The sequence below is a fragment of the Artibeus jamaicensis genome, unplaced genomic scaffold (genome assembly GCF_021234435.1).
Source record: "Artibeus jamaicensis isolate MK-2021 breed Jamaican fruit bat unplaced genomic scaffold, CSHL_Jam_final contig_482, whole genome shotgun sequence".
In the NCBI taxonomy this organism is placed as follows: domain Eukaryota; kingdom Metazoa; phylum Chordata; class Mammalia; order Chiroptera; family Phyllostomidae; genus Artibeus; species Artibeus jamaicensis.
In genome coordinates, this window is record NW_026521857.1 from 272,136 (window position 1) to 288,099 (window position 15,964).

Sequence of the window (15,964 nt, forward strand, 5' to 3'; positions counted from 1 at the left end):
CTGTATAGCAGTTTTTGGCATCCCTAGGTGGGCCAAATATTGTATTGCCCCTCCCTCGGACCTCTTGTTCGATAACAGGCCCACTGTGCCCAAAGAAGAAGCCCATAAATAACTTTGGTTAATTGTCCACCTCTGGTCAATATTTGTTTTATGAGGGAGTCCCTTAATGCTTACAGAAAAAGCCCACAAATAACTTTGGGAAGCGCCCCAACTTTAATGAATTGCCTTCTGTCACATATTTGTTCTGCAACAAGATGAACAAATTGAGTCCGGAGCAAGATGAGGATTGGGGCTAACAGACCCCCACACATACCTAAATTTGGGTAGTCACATCCCCCTGAGAAAGCTGGCACCGCATTTACCTGTTAATCAATATGTAACTTCTTCTCCTCTCCCACATACTATGGAAGCTCTCAGAACAAATGACTCACTCTGACAAATGACTCTGTCTGTCTCTTTGCTGTCTGGCCACCTGGCCTCAGGCCACCCTGGTCTTCAGCTGATCTTAACTGTTGTGGCCCGGCTTTGCCCTGAAACTTTGCCTTTCACCCCCTATTCTACCCAGTCCCAGTCTCTTCCATGGGAACAGATCACTAATAAACTGATTGCATGCTAATAGACTTGTGATCTGTAATTCTTTACATACGTCAGAGAGAACCAGGTCTTTCTTGTCAACACTATGAACATTGAAAATGTCAGTTTAACTCCAACTTCAAGCAAGCTGTGAGTTTGAATAATCCCTTGATAATATTTTTATTTATTTATTTTGATTAGTAGACATTTTAAAGAAAGTAACTCTTTAGCTGCTAAATTCAGTTCTCACATATGCAAATATGTCTCTATATGTAAAGTAGCCTCTCATGATACATTTCCACTGAGCAACTCAAAACACCTGGAACCCCTCTTGTCCTCCCGATAACTCATCCGCGTAGGTAGGCAGAGGTGGTTTTTATGTACAACAGATTTGAAAGCTCAGGTTCAGAGCTGCTGAGTGGCCTGCCCAGGTCCAGCTCACTATTGTCCATGATTTCCAGCTACATAGCCAGAAAACAGCATGCTGAAAAATTCCAATGACCTAACTTCTATGCCTCCCCTTTCGTTTGCCAGGAAAGAACAAAGAATCCAGGGGCTGGAATGGGACATTGTACATTTAAATGGTGAGATTAGACAGTAATTAGCAAATTACCAACAAGGTAAAATACATCATCCATTCTCTCCCTTTCCCCTTCTTTTTGTAAGACTGACTACTTGAGTTATGTGTTGTTGTAACAGGGTGCAGCCAGGAGGGGAACCCCCCCTCCAAAAAAAGGATTTGGAATGGGGTCCAGAGCTCAGGGTGTCCAGGAAATATTAAGATGTCCTCACCCCGCCTCCACCCCCCAGGTGTCAGTTGGGGGAGGGGACAAATGGAGCAGGGCCATTGAGAGCTGTTTTGCATAGCAACAGTTTTGCAGCTAACCTGTGGAATGGTCATTTAACGTGTCTATAACCTTTAACTGGTTTCACAGATATGTTAAACAGCTGTGGCCATGCTTTGAGCCAGGGAGAAGGGAGTGGCTTCTACCCAGGATGTAACTGGGGGCAGGTCCCCTGAGTTACAGAGCCTGCATGAGAACTTGGGGTTGATTGACTCCACACCATGGGACCACACTTGCCCAGACTCACTATGGCAGCCCAGTAAAGCTGGGAGGATATGGGAGTACTGGCAGGTGTAACTGATTGTGGGAGGAGTCAGAAATAGAACTGCAAAGGAGGACTGGGGATTTAAATGCAGATGCGGCAGCCATTGGAGAGAGCCACGCGGTTTGGGGCAGAGTGAGTACCCCTCTTGGTGAGGTGAAAGAGAGAGCCACATGGTTTTGGAAGAATGTACACCCCTGCAGCCAGGAAAAGAGACCCATGCGGTTTGGGGCAGAGTTAGGACCCCCTCTTGCCCAAGTGAAAGAGAACCATGTGCTTTGTCAGAATGGGGACCTCTGCAGCCAGGTAAAGAAGAAAGCCACATGCTTTTGGTCAGAGTGCTGACCCCCGCAGCTTTGGTAGAAGAGGCCCACACAGCTTTGGGGTGCTCCCTTTGGTCACATGGCCTGGGAAGCAGGAGAGACTTTGCCTGGAAAACGGGTACAAAGAACTCTTGCCAGTAGACCATGACAAGGTGCCACATGGCTTTGGAGTAATTAGAGATCCTGCCTGGACGGCGACACAGCTGATGAAGCCAGCAGCCTGAAACATGGACATGTGCTTCTTTTCCTGAGATACGGTACCCCGCACTGGCAGGGAGAAAGGAAGTGCTCTGGGCATCTGTGGTTATCTTAAAGGACTTTGATATTTTAATGGGGACATTGGGTCACTACTTTAAGTCTGTACAGCTTTAAATAAACCTTTCCTTTCCTTTTCACAAATCTCTGGCATTGAGAGATGTCTTTCCTCTGGCGGTGAACAGACGAGCCCAGTAGGTATTAGTATACCATCCTTGGGAGGGGCCCCTGTTTTCCATAACAGTTTTTGGCTTCCCTCAGTGGGCCAAATATTGCCCCCTCACCCCTGACCTCCATTCGGTAACATTGTGATAGTATTTTTAATAGTTAATGGTCTTGTTGTCCATTAAGTTTTCTTCCTTTACCCTTTTTCCTTCTCTCCCATTCTCATTTCCTCTGAGTAAAATGGAGTGAGGGGGAACCCCTCAATGATATATGATGAGACCGCAGGCCCCACAGCCCTGCATGTTACCAGTGTCCATCACAAAGGACTCGTTATTCCTCAGCCAGCATCCACCTGAGCCCTTCACCCCAGGGCAGTGTGAAAGCCCCCGTCCTACTTCCAGCTCTCATTTACTTTCTCCACAGCAGATTCCTCATTTCTCACAAGGTAGTTCCTCTAAAGGAGGTCCATTAAAACCCCCAAAGCCCACGAACGAGGCTCTTTTTCCTGTCGTCACTCTGAGCACAGAGAGGGCACCCTGCTGGCAGTGGTCTCAATGGCAGATTTCTGGAAAGCTTGTCACATACAACCTGACATCTACCACCCATCCCTAGAACTGGCAATGGCCTAGATTGCTAGGGTCAGGGAACCCTGCTACTCAGTGCATCGGAGCCCAGATCGGGCCAACAGAGGACAGCACCATCATTTCCCAAGCCAAAGGATACCAGCCCAAAATTCAAACACTGTCATTTGCCTGAACAATTTCCACTCATATAACATCACTCTATTTTAAACAGGCCGTAAACTCACCCTCTGAGCTACTGCCTAACTTTGCCTCTATGTTTGACATTCTGTGTACTCTGCTTCTGTAGCCAAAATGTCTCCCCCTCCCTGGCCCCCTGACTCTTTCTCTGTGTAACTACTGGATGCACCCCCTCCTCACCCCCATCCTAACTGCTTTCTATTTAGGTGGCACTGGGGGCCGCGATAGCAAAGGTTAGCACTGGGAATGGAGCCAGAGGGCAGTTTCACTGGGAAGGACACAGAGACATCTGACATTTGGACCCACAGGGCAACAGCCAGCAGTTGGATTTGCCTGGAAGCCACTCTTATGTTCAGTTGCCCAAGAAATAGTTCAGTTTCAGGCACTGACTCGCAGGCAGAGAGTTCCCTGTCTGGGCAGCTTCCTGCCTGCTCCAGTAGAAGGGTTGTTGGAGTCTGTCTTCGGATAACACATTTATTATGAAATAAAATATTTGGCATACTAGTAAAATGTAAGACTCAAATAGACTGCCATAAACATATACTTTAGTTTTATAGTGGTAATCTGTTCTCGTGCAGTCATGTATAGGGAACCTGTCCATGTGGCATGGTGAATGTAGCCCAGCCCCTGACTTGGAAAAGTGATGGGGAGTGAGGTTGGCAAACAGGCGCCAAACCCATGGACAAGTTCTCATGTGGGGAATCAGGCCTGCATTGTACCTACGCTGCTATGAGGCTTGCTTTTGCTAAAACTCTTTCACTCTGGATTGAGGCAGCAAATGTTTACTGCATATTTCTAAAGTAACTTTCCTAAAATCTGTGCTAAACTTCCCAAGTATGGAGTGTAACCAGGTCAACCACTTTTCCCCTTGATCTGCAACATCCTTCTCTTTGAAGTAATTAGCAACATTCTTTCCTTTGTTATCTGTAAAAGTTAATCACCTACAGTGAACCTGTACATAGTAAATGAGGATCATCCTCAATGTAATGTACCCAGAAAAGCAATAGAAACTTGTCTAGGCCCTCTCTCTCACTTAGACAACAGCCACACCGTCCCTTTTTCTCCACAGAACTTCTCTGGTCCATGTGAATTTGTTTGTTGCAGGCACAACAAACAGATCCCACGGACTGGGGTCCTAATTAGCCATGTGCTGCATAACAACATTTCAGTAAGCAAGGAATCACCTATGTAATGGTGGTCCCATAAGATTATAACAGAGCTGAAAATTCCTATCACCTAGTGATGTCATAGCACAAACTTTAATCACATTTGTGGTGATGCTGATGTGAACAATCCTACTGCACTGTCAGTTTTGTAAAAGTATAGCACATACAATTATATGCAGTACTAATACTTTATAATAATAATAAAGGACTGATACTGTTTTATACATTTACTGTACTATACTTTTTATTGTTACTTTGTGTATTTACTATACTATACTTTTTATCATTACTGAAGTTTTCTGTAAAACAGTAAGCTGTGTTATGCTGGTAGCAGCCTCATACATTTAGTTTACTACATCTCTTGATTGTGTTATTTTTCTTGCACTTGATTTAATCTCATGCTATTTTGTACAGTAATGTGGTCTACAGGCTTGTAGCCTAGAAAGGAGTAGGCTCTACCATAGTCTCTCAATTGGCAGTAGGATGTACTATCTAGGTTTGTGTGTGTACATGCTGTAATGTTCATGTAAGGATGAAATCACCTAGCAGCACATTTCTCAGACATATCCCCATTGCTAAGTGGCACATGACTGTATTTAATAATAATGACAGTTAATAATTATTAAAGTCCAGCAAGTTATTCTATAGCTTACTAATATATAAAGCACTGGGCAACTTAAACCCTAAAGCAGTAGTTATTTCATGTCAAACAGGTGAAGTGAGGTTTACAAGTTTTTGGTAAATCTGTGATGTAATAATCATGCAAATGAAAATTAAAATCTTATTGAGATACCACCACACATCTCTGTCTTCATGGGGTGGACTTCTGGGTTAGAAGTTCTCTTAGACTCAGTGGTATAGCCTCCTTGATCTCCTGAGCTGGATGCTCTAGGGGTACCCTTTATGCAGTTCATGTGGGCTTTCCTTTTGTATTTGGGTTTTGATTGTTATTGGCTCATTCACTGGTTGGTTATCCTTTCTGCTGGCTGACTGCAAGTCTCACCCCCGACCATGTCTTGCATGCTATTGTATAAGAGCTGACAGGACAAAACGACACAGAAAATAAAACACACACCAGAAAAATTCCCACCCTACGACACCATCAATGTCAATGAGCAAAGATGAATAAAGGTGGAAAAAGAGTAAGAATTTTGTGAGAAAGTAAAAAGGAGTATGAGATGACCAAAGGAAAAAAAAATGACTTTGAGAGTGTAACAGGAGGACAAATCACAATAGTGTAGAATTGAAACAAGGAGAAGAAAGGGAAAAAAAAGAAATTTAAAATTTAAAGAAGAAACAGAAGGAAGAAGGCAAAGTGAAGTAATAAAAGGGGAGAGTAAACTATGAGGTTTGAAATTAAAAAATCGTGAAAATTGAGGAAAAACAGCAGTAGCAGCAATATCTCTGACAAATGGGCAGATTAATAAAGATGGAAAGAATAAGAATATTATCTCAAAAAAATTGAGGTGACTAAAGGGAGAAAATATGATTTTGAGAAGACATAGGGAGGAGAAATAAGAAGAGTAAAGAATAGAAACGACGCAAAGAAAGGGGAAAACAATTTAAAATGAAAATAGTAAGGGGAAGGAAGAAGGCAAAATGGAGTAAAAACAGACAAGTGTAAAATATGGGATTTGAAATGAAAAAACTCTTGAGGAAATAGGAACAAAATTGAAAAAAAGAAAAATGTTAAAAGCTATGAGAAAGAAAAATTATTGCAAATGATGAGAAAAAACAAGGGGTAATTTATCTCAGCAGAGTTTAGTGTTTGCCTGCTAGCTTCTCCTGCTGGATATGTCTCTGGTAATGTCAGATGCTGTTCCTATTAATTCTAGACAGCCTGCTCGAGGCTACAAGTGTTCTATAGTCTGTGGATGTCTCCTTCAGGCATGGATGCATCTGGGATGGAGCTCACTGCTCTGCACTGCTGGCTTTTTGTCAGCACAAGGCCCAGGGGTGGGAAGCACTGCAGGTACCACCCCTACCTGACTCTATCTGCAGTCCTGCCATTAGTCTTAGACTCACCACTGACCCATCTGTTTCGGAAAGGGCTTCTGGTACAATCAGGAGGATAGGACCCCTAGATCTCCCCTGGGAGGCACTGTTCATACTTCAGGGAAGATGTTAGCTGTGTTCCCCCAGTGCTGGGCCACACATCTTGTACTGTCCCATATTATTTCCAATAATGTATAGTTTCTGATTAGTTATTTCTCTGTTTCATGTGAGGGACCGACCTGTGTAAAAGGGCCTGCTCTCTCCTGCTTGGCACTGATGCAGCTCCATATAACAGCCAAAGATGAGTAGGGCCCATGAATATTCCTGTTGCTCCAATTTCTACTCTCTCTGCCCAGCTTGTTTTAGTGCGATAGGACCTGGGGAACCAGTGTGACTGATTGGGCTGAGAAAAATTCAGAAAGGCCCTTTTGGAATTTATCTTACTTTCCCCTGTGGAAATGCACCTAGCAAGGGGATCTTGAGCCTGGCAAGACTCTTCAGCAGAGTCTTCCCATTAGATGTGGTGTCTGCAAATTCTGCAAGAGGGTGTTGGGCCTTTCCCTTCCCAGAGGTTTGTACTCTATGGGGGTGTGGGGTTCCTGCCTGGTTGCCAAAAATCTCAGGTGCTCAACTCTTGCCCATCTAACTCTCAGCCCACTGCCTTTGCATGAGACATAGTTCAAACCTCTCTGTTCTCCACAGCCCCTGGTTTGTTTGCTAGCCGAACTGGGCATAGCCCAGTAAACCCCTTGATGCACAACTTTTTGGTTCACTGGGAACGGACTCAGAGGTCTAGTGTAGCTTGGTGAGACTGAGAAAATTCAGAACAGGTCAAAAAGCAGTTTTCCCATTCTCCAAGGTTCCTCTCCACAGCCACCTTTGCCGCAGCTGATTAGCTTGCACTGAGGCCAGAGGGGTTTGGGAAGTGGGGGGCACCTGTTGGCACCCCCACTCAAGACTGAGGAAACTGGTTTTCTTCCCCAGTCCCCTGTGTTGCGTCAGTCTCTGATCTCTCTGCCTAGCTGGTCTCAGTGGGAAAGAACCCATAGATCCAGTGTGTCTTGCTTGGCATGGCTGAAAGAGGTTCAGAATGGGTCTGAGAGATTGGGTGCATGTCTGTGAATAAATGCACAGAGTATTGACTTGGGGGTTAAATACATTTTACAGAGTAGACAAGCTGGCCAATATGGAATCTGAATGATGAGGATTGACTATAATGCCAGAGAAGAAGAGAGAGAAGCCTGTTGCTAAGTGAAAAAGCTGCTCTTGTCTCAATAGGTGCATCATCACTGAAGGATTCTTAGCAAGAGAGTGACGTAATGACATGATCTGTGTTGTAGAAAAAGCTCTTTAAACATGAAGCGTGGTTTGAAGACAGGAAGACTGGTGCCCCTTTCTTCTACCCCCAGAAAAAGTGCCAGCAGGTTTCTGCCTCTTCAGCAGCCGCTTTAAGTTTAGTAAGTGATTTTCCCTCACTTAGCTCTAGACGCTTTTCAAAGCTTTTGCACTGGATCTCAGAGTAAGGGGGTCCGTATATGGGCCCTTTAAAAGTGGGTTCTCCTTACAATTCTGTGGTTCTCTTGGGCTTAATCCCCGCAGATTTTCAAGACCAGACACTTTGGTTGTCTGTGTCTCTAGTGCCTGACCCAATGGTTGGTGTAGCTAATGTGACACAGTTCCTTTACTCCTTGAGGGGAAGTTCTGTAATTTTTAAATTTTTTTCTCCCAGTTATGGGACACTGCAGCTGAGGTGGAGCACCAGGCAAGACAGAACTTCTCTCTGTGCATCTTTTTTCTCTTTTGTTGTGTAGGTGCTATTCTTCCAACTCTCAGGTCCTCTTCAGAGGAAAATTATCCCATATGTAGCTGTAGATTTGTTGTATCACGGAAGGAAGGAAGTTCACAGTTTTCCTACACCACCATTTGAACTCTCTTCAAAGTTGCATTTTAACAGCCAAGTTGGAATTAAAATTTATAGCCCATTTAAAAACATGTACAAATATATGCATACATATATACACGAATAGGAAAAGCAAGCCACACTTATGAAAGGACAAAGTGGAAAAATATCTCTTTCATATAAGATCGTTTTGGTTGGTCAATATAGTCAAACAAATTATGACTGATTCCTTTTTTACTTCATATATTGCTATTTGCATTTGGCCCAACTCAGATAAAACTGTATTGGAAAACCGTACCAACTGATGTCTTTTTTTTTCTAGTTCATAAAGAAAATCGACTGATGAAATTGTCCTAAAGGTAAGCCATTTTATTTATTCAAAGTTTACTTCGGCTTCAGGAATCCAGAAACATACAGTGATTTGCAGTTATAGAGGAAGCATTGCAATACATCAGGGTTTCTCAGGCTCGGCACTGTTGAGATTTGAGGCACCTGAATAATTCTTTGTTGTTGGGGCCAGGAGCTGCTCTCCTGTGCATTGTAAGACGTCTAACTGCGTCCCTGGCCTGGACCACTAGGTGCTAATAGCATCCCCCCTCCCCATAATCTGTGGCAATGAGAAAGTATCTCCAGACATTGCCAATATCTCCTTGAGGGCAAAGTCACCCCCACTTGAGAACCACGGCCACAGCAGCATTCCCACTTTTACGTGTCCTGGGGCGCAGGTCCCTATATGGCGGTGAGTCTGTGTTCCAAACAGACATTTCCCACTAGTTGAGCAGATGCAGCAGCCTCCACCTGCTTGGATGTCCTCTTCCCTCTCGCCTCCTCCCACCCGGGCAGAAGTAGGGGTGCAGTAGGGGCTGTTTGCTTGGATGGCACTTTCAGTGGTTGGGGTTACAGGCAACTCTTGTCAGCTCATGGCAGACAAGAAACACAAGGAAAGTGATATCACAAAGGTGGACGAGATCTTAGAGTCAAGCTTCCCACACAGTCACAGGAGCCACATTTCAAGTTCTTAGTCACTGCTCACGGCTAGTTGCTGCCATACTGGACAGCACAGCCACAAAAGACTTCTGTCACCACAGGAAGTTCTACAAGATAGCACTGTCTCAGAAAATACGTAGATCACAGGCCTTGTTTTATAGATGAGTAATTAAGTCCCAGAGGATGATAAAATAACCTAGGTAATGAGAACCTCTGAGCTCCTGCCAGAACCAACTGGAAATGAGAGCAGTGAAATTCCATTCCTCTGCTGTTTCTCCCACATGCTGCCTCACACTGGAGACTCAAACTGGCAATGCCACGTGGGGTTTCGGCCACAGTAGCTTAAGAATGGGGTCAGAGGAAGGGGAACAATTCCAAATGGCTAAGAGGGTGGACCAACTCTGACTATAAGTTTAGTTCAGTTCAAGAATCATACATGTGTTATATGCCTATCATGTACCAGGAACCTGGGCCTGGACAGCATTCCTGTCCTAATGGGGTTACAGACTGAAAGCCATTCACTTTCAAGCCAAGTAGTCCTGTCAAAGAGAAAGGTAAACACAGGGCTGTTTCAGAATGCAGGCCAACAGATTAGCAGGTGACTGTCATTTGCAAAGAAGTTTATTACACTTGCATATCCTAGGAGAAGGGGTCATGCCACACCATGGGGGGGCACATAGGGAAGCACCAGAGTTGTGATAAGAGCCCTTATTGTGGTTTCTTTGAGAAGAAATTGGTGAAATAGGGAAAGCAGATTTAGGATTGGCTAGGGCAAATTATTTCAACAAGTTCTGGGACATAGGGACTCTCTGGCATCTGTCTAGTTGTCTGATACCTGGTTCTGGGGAGATTAGGGTAGGTAGATAGTGGCCCAGAGTGTGAGAGCCTAATAAACTGGATGGTTGCAGTGTGGTCTCTGGATTGGTTGGTTTGTATTGGAAAATTATGCTCTTGGAGTAAGTTATTTATTATCTCTAGGAACTGGCTAACCCTTGGGAGGGATAGTCCTTTCAGAATCAGCAAGCTTCCAGATGTCAGAGCATCAAAGTACGGAAAATAAAAGACATGATTAATGTATTTGGCTTTGTGATGATTTGACTCTTACAGAGACCTTGGTGGAAGGCTGGAGAGGAAGTAGGAGAAGGCACTAGGAAATTAGAAGTTCTTTCTTCAAGGGTTCAAGGAGTTGACTGATATGAGGCTCATGCCTCCTGAGGAAAGCAATCATCTCTATTAACTTTAGGATGACACTGATAGTAGTGACTCTACCAGATATCCCTTTAGGTAGGGGAAAATGTGGTGTACTGTGGTGGCGAAGTTCCTCTCAAGCCCTGCCCCTGCCCTCCCATGCCACAGATGAGAGTAAATATGACAGAGATATGATGTGATCTGCTTAGGGAGAAGAGGCCATTTTCCCAGAGGGAAAAGGCCGTGAGGCCTTTCCCCAGTTTCTCAGGGGAAAAAGGCCAGCAGCAGCCAGTTTCTTTGGGGAGAAAAAGGCCTCAAGCCCCCTCTCCAGAGCCTTTTATTGGGTTGTAATACACAGGAATACAGGGCGGCAAGGATCAAACAGTAGATAACATTTCAAAGAAATTTGAGGGCTTCAGAGTCTATCAGGAACAGAGTTTTAGGGTTTGGTGCTCGAACCCTTAACATATGAATGAAAGCACTCTTAGCAGAGCAGATCTCACAGGTTTATCGGAAGTCTTTGTGGTGCCAGATTTTTCCCCCAGGACACGCTCTAGCAAGGCAAGGAGCTGCACCCCTCCCCATCAGGTATTTATGCTTAAGGGGATTAGAGCCAGGAAGCACTTCTCCCAGAGAACAAGGGGACTTGGGCTATGTCAAAGCCGGCGGGGGGGGGGGCGGGGAGAGTCCGTTGCTCTTTGTTGCAGCCCCCTGAGTCCTTCCATGAAGGCCTCCCAAGTGATCGAGTTTGGCTTAGGTTGCCCCCTTGGTGTGAGGGGTCTTACCTGTCATTGACTTCCACCAAGCTTTGGGTGCAGGTAGAGGAAACTGAGGCAGCATTTGCTACCAGAGACAGGCTTTATCTCCTGCAGCTGGCATTCCAAAGGTTGTCCGTCCCTCGCCCTTAGCCACAAGGGGTAGAGATACAATTCCTAGAACCAGGTAGAGCGGTCTACAACAGTGTACATTTTAGCAGAGAGCATGGAATATACCAAGACCATGGGCTAAGTAGAAAGTAAGCTCAAGAATCATAATGCAATCCTTAGTATCAAAGAAAGAAAGCAATAAATGTCCCCTATCCAAATTGTCAGCACCTTAGGAGAAGCAGTCCTTGGCCATTGCTGGGTTGAAGGTTTGAGTGTTTAGGGTAAAGTCTTCCCTGGCACAGAGGGCAAAGTTATCTTCAATAATGAGATCTTGGGCTGGTGTGATGTCACTTGAGATGATGTCATCTCCAGCAGCAAGCTCTTGGGCCACAGCTATATCAGCTGGAATGTGGGACTAGGGTACCATTTTCAAGTGGATGTCCACTTGAGTTGACCTACGTCTTTTTTGTGTGTGTGTGGTTCTTTGTGAAGATCCACAAGTGGATCAGTCTCTATGATATCAAGACTGATCCACTTATCTTGGGCCTGGGAGTTTAACTTGTAAATACATTTTTCATTAAAGTGTTTGTGGTGCACAGCTAGTAAAGTTTATATCGGCATCCAAACCAGAGCCCAAATGGAACGACTAAAGCTTCAATCAAGGATGGCTAAAGCTAGAAGTCTCTTGAGGCTTCTTTTTTGACCCATGTGTTATTTACAAGTATGTTGTTTAATCTTCATATTTTAAGATCTTTCCAGAAATATTTCTTTTTTTTCTTCTGTTCTTCCTACTTTAATTCCACTGTGGTCTGAGCAGAGTTTGTATGATTTCTATTATTCTAAATTAAGGCATGTGATATGGCCCAGAATGTAATATAACTTGTTGAATCTTATCTGTGAGCTTAAGAAGAATGGATACTCTCTTGTTGTTAGATAATGTATTTTATGATATCAGAGAGATCCAGTTGATTGAGGTGCTGTTTTGTACATTTATGTCCTTACTGATATTCTTTCTCTTGGATTCCTCAATTACTGATAGGGAGATGTTTAAGTCTCCAGCTATGATGGTGGGTTCATCTATTACTCAATGCAGTTTCATCAGATTTTATGACACTTACTTTGACATTTTATTGTTAGGTGCATGTACAATAAGTACTGTATGTCTTCTTGGAGAACTGTACCTTTTTTACTGTGTGATACTGCTTTCAACCCAGCTTAAGAAACATAGCTTCTTATCTGGACACAGAACGCTAAGCTAAATGGTATTGACAATGCAGAAACAGCATAAAATACACTCCTACCTTCATGGGATTTAAAACCTATCTCAAAATATAAAACTAAAAAAAAAAATTACAGAACAAGACATTGCCTAATAAAAGGGATTCCATATATATTCAAAGAAGGAGAAATCACAGAAAAAGGAAAGAGATTTTTTTATGGCATTTTTAACTGTATGTTTTTCCATTACCATTTAGTTCTCTTATACCTCCCACCCTAATCACACACTGTTGTCTATGTCCACGAGTCCTTTTTCTTTTTTGTTCAATCCTTTCACTCTATAACCTCCTCCACCCCTTAGCTGTCATCCTGCTCTCTATCTGAGTCTCTCTCTATTTTGCTTGTTAGTTCAATTTGTTCATTAGATTTCACATATGAGTGAATGGTATTTGTATTTCTCTGACTGGTTTATTTTACTTAGCATAATGTTCTCTAGGTCCATCTATGCTATTGCAAAGGGAAACATTTTCTTCTTTCTTTATGGCCAAGTAGCATTCCATTGTGCAAATGTCCCATAGTTGTTTTATGAGATCTTAATGACTGAATAAGATTTGGTAGAGAACACAATGGCACTCCAGCCATGGTAGGACTAGGAGCACAGTCAATTCAAAACTATTGGTGGGTTCATTCTAGTTTCACTTATGTTCATCATTTTAAAAGATCACTCAAATATAGAGAGGAACTGAGTTAAGTAGGGCACATGACTTATTTTAAAACTTGGTATGCTATGGTAACTTTAAAATATTGCACCATCAGTCTGCCTCAAATCACTGAAGAATGACCTTCTAACGTGTTTCTGAGTTTTTTGGCAGCCGCACATTTCTATTTTTATAGAAACATTGTTCAGCAGAGTGTTCGCAAATCTACAAAAGGCCATGCAAGCAGATCAGGCCACAGTGTAACTGAAGTATAGCACCCTATTACCCCAGTGCCTATTCACTGCATAGAACAGGACCATTCGGAAAAAGAATGTTTTGACCTTGCAGCTGGGATGGTAGCACTAGAAACTCTCCCTCCTCTAGCATCTCAGACAGGGCACTCCCTCAGATCAAGGCCCAGAGGGGCTGATTTCACCATAGCTGCCCCCACAGCAGAAGTTGGCTGGTGAAGGTTTGTAAGATATCTGGGAGCAGTAGTGGGGGACAGAAGAGCTCTTCAGCGCATAACTGGGTTCATCCACAGTAATTAAACTTCCCTACTGTTGGCATTCAGGTTCACAGAACAAAGTTCTAGGCCTTGGGGCTGCTGTTGTAAAGGTGAACACCCTTAAGCAAAATGACTCACAAGTTGTTTTTACTACAAAAGGATTCCTAATTTAATATGCCTCATCTTGAAAGACAACAGAGATACAATACAAGTCACCAAGACACCACAAGTCCATAGTCATCAGCTATGGTTCAAACTACAAATTAACACTAATAAAAAGATGTAGACTTAGTATATTTCAGATGTGTGGTGGACCAGAGGGACCAGCAAAGGAAATGGAGGCAACCTGCTCATGGTCACTTGTGAGCTTTTGGGAACAGAGTGCAGCCAGAACCTGGGTCTCCTGAATCTCAAGCTGTTAATCTTTCACATGACATTGTCAATTAAGAGGGTAATTCAAGTCTCTTGATGGGTTTAAAAACAAACAAACAAACAACAAACCAAAAACCTTCCTTTATATCATTCATTCTCAGAACTCCGTGCCAGCTACTGTTCTCTCAGACCACATCTTCATGCCCTAAAATGTCATTCTTAAATTACTATGTTCATATTGCATTATGATTGGGGGTGTGAAGAGAAAGGGTGACTGTAGCAGCCCCTGCTAAATTTTTTTTCTTAATCCTTATTGAAAAAAAGCCAATACAGTAGTCCCTTTTTACCTGCAGGTGATATGTTCCAAGACCTCCAGTGGATGCTAGGAACCACCAATAGTACCAAACACTACATATACTATGTTTTTTTCCCTATCATAAAGTTTTATTTATAAATTAGACCTGTGTGAGAGTGATACTAATTAATAATAAAATAAAACATATAACAACATACCATTTTGAAATTATATGAGTGGCTTTGGGGCCATTATTGAGTGAAATAAGGGCTGCTTGAACACAAACACTGCGACACCTGGACAGTGGACCCAAGTCTGCTACTAAGCGACTTACAGCTGCTGTGTGCAGCGTGGACGCACTCACTGCACAGCATGGAGAGCTGACTCCTGTCCCGGGGGTGGAGCAGGAATCAGCGTCACACTGCTCAGAATAGCACACAGTTTAAAACTTACAAATTGTGCTTTTTGAATTTTTTAATTTAATGTTTTCAGACTGCATTTGACTGGGGGTAACTGAAAGCACAGAAAGCAGAGCAATGAATGAGGGGGGAGTATTGTAGGTAGGCTCTTGCCGACTTTTCTCCTACAATATGGTAGGGGAAAGATGGCACTCACTAATGCTGGCCTAAACTGGAATCTAAAATAAATGGGTATTTTTTTTTGAATTCTTGTTTCTTCATCCTTTTCCATTTGGTCATTTTTTTCCTCCTTCTGGTCCACTCCTTTGATTTGAGTTCCAGTTTCCTTTCCATCACTATTGGTTTCCTGTGTATTTCCATTGATTTCAATTAGTTTAGCCTTCATATGTTCCTCTAATTTGTGACTAAAATCAACCAGTTGTGTGAGCATCCTGATCACCAGTGTTTTGAACTGTGCATCTGAAAGTTTGGCTATTTCTTCATCTCTTAGATTTATCGGCTCTGGGGCTCTGAGTTGTTCTTGAGCCATGTTTTTTTTTTTAAATTTATTTAATCTTTAGAAGGGAAGGAAAGGACAGAAGGAGAGAAATATCAATGTATGGTTGCTTCTGGTGCATCCCCTTGCTGGGAACTGGCCTTTGCTAGGAACTGGCCTGCAACCCAGGCATGTGCCCTGATGGGGAATCGAACCGCAATTGTCTGGTTCGCAGACCCGCACTCAATCCGCTGTGCTACGCCAGCCAGGGCTTGAGCCATGTTTTGATCTGTTCGTGCCTGTTATGTATGAGGAGCAGAGCCTTAGGTGTTCACCAGGGCAGGGCCACCCAGGTCGCTGGTTTGTGATGCTGTATGTGGGGGCAGGGTCAGAGAGGGACAATGGCGGTTCCCTCTGCTGCTTCTTGCCGCTGGGGCCTGTGCAGTCCGCCTCACTACCAGCTCCTTCACCAGTCCATCTGCGCGTGAATGTGTGACCTTGGTCAGCCCTCAGTGGGTCTGCCTGTTTCTCCACACCTGGGATCCGTCCACAGCTGCTGGCGCACCTGGGTCGCACACCTGGGTCGGTCTGGTGGATCTCTCCTGCCCGACCCCACTCTGCTGCTGCCTCTGCCCCTCTTACCAGTTTGGCTGAAGGGTTCGTTGTTGTCAGACTTCTGTGTAGTTCAATTTT

The 15,964-nt window shown here is 43.7% G+C and overlaps 1 long non-coding RNA gene across 2 annotated transcripts in view; it reads left to right on the top strand.

Annotated features, from left to right (window-relative positions):
* Positions 1-15,964, top strand: part of LOC128627886 (uncharacterized) — a 114,172-nt gene that overhangs the window by 78,894 nt on the left and 19,314 nt on the right. The window contains exons 2-3 of one of the 2 annotated variants that reach the window (XR_008392185.1): positions 8,568-8,604; positions 11,870-11,938. This is a non-coding gene — a long non-coding RNA (uncharacterized LOC128627886). Of the gene's footprint in view, positions 1-8,567; positions 8,605-11,869; positions 11,939-15,964 lie in introns of those variants that run through there. The other variant, XR_008392184.1, reaches the window with a different exon arrangement.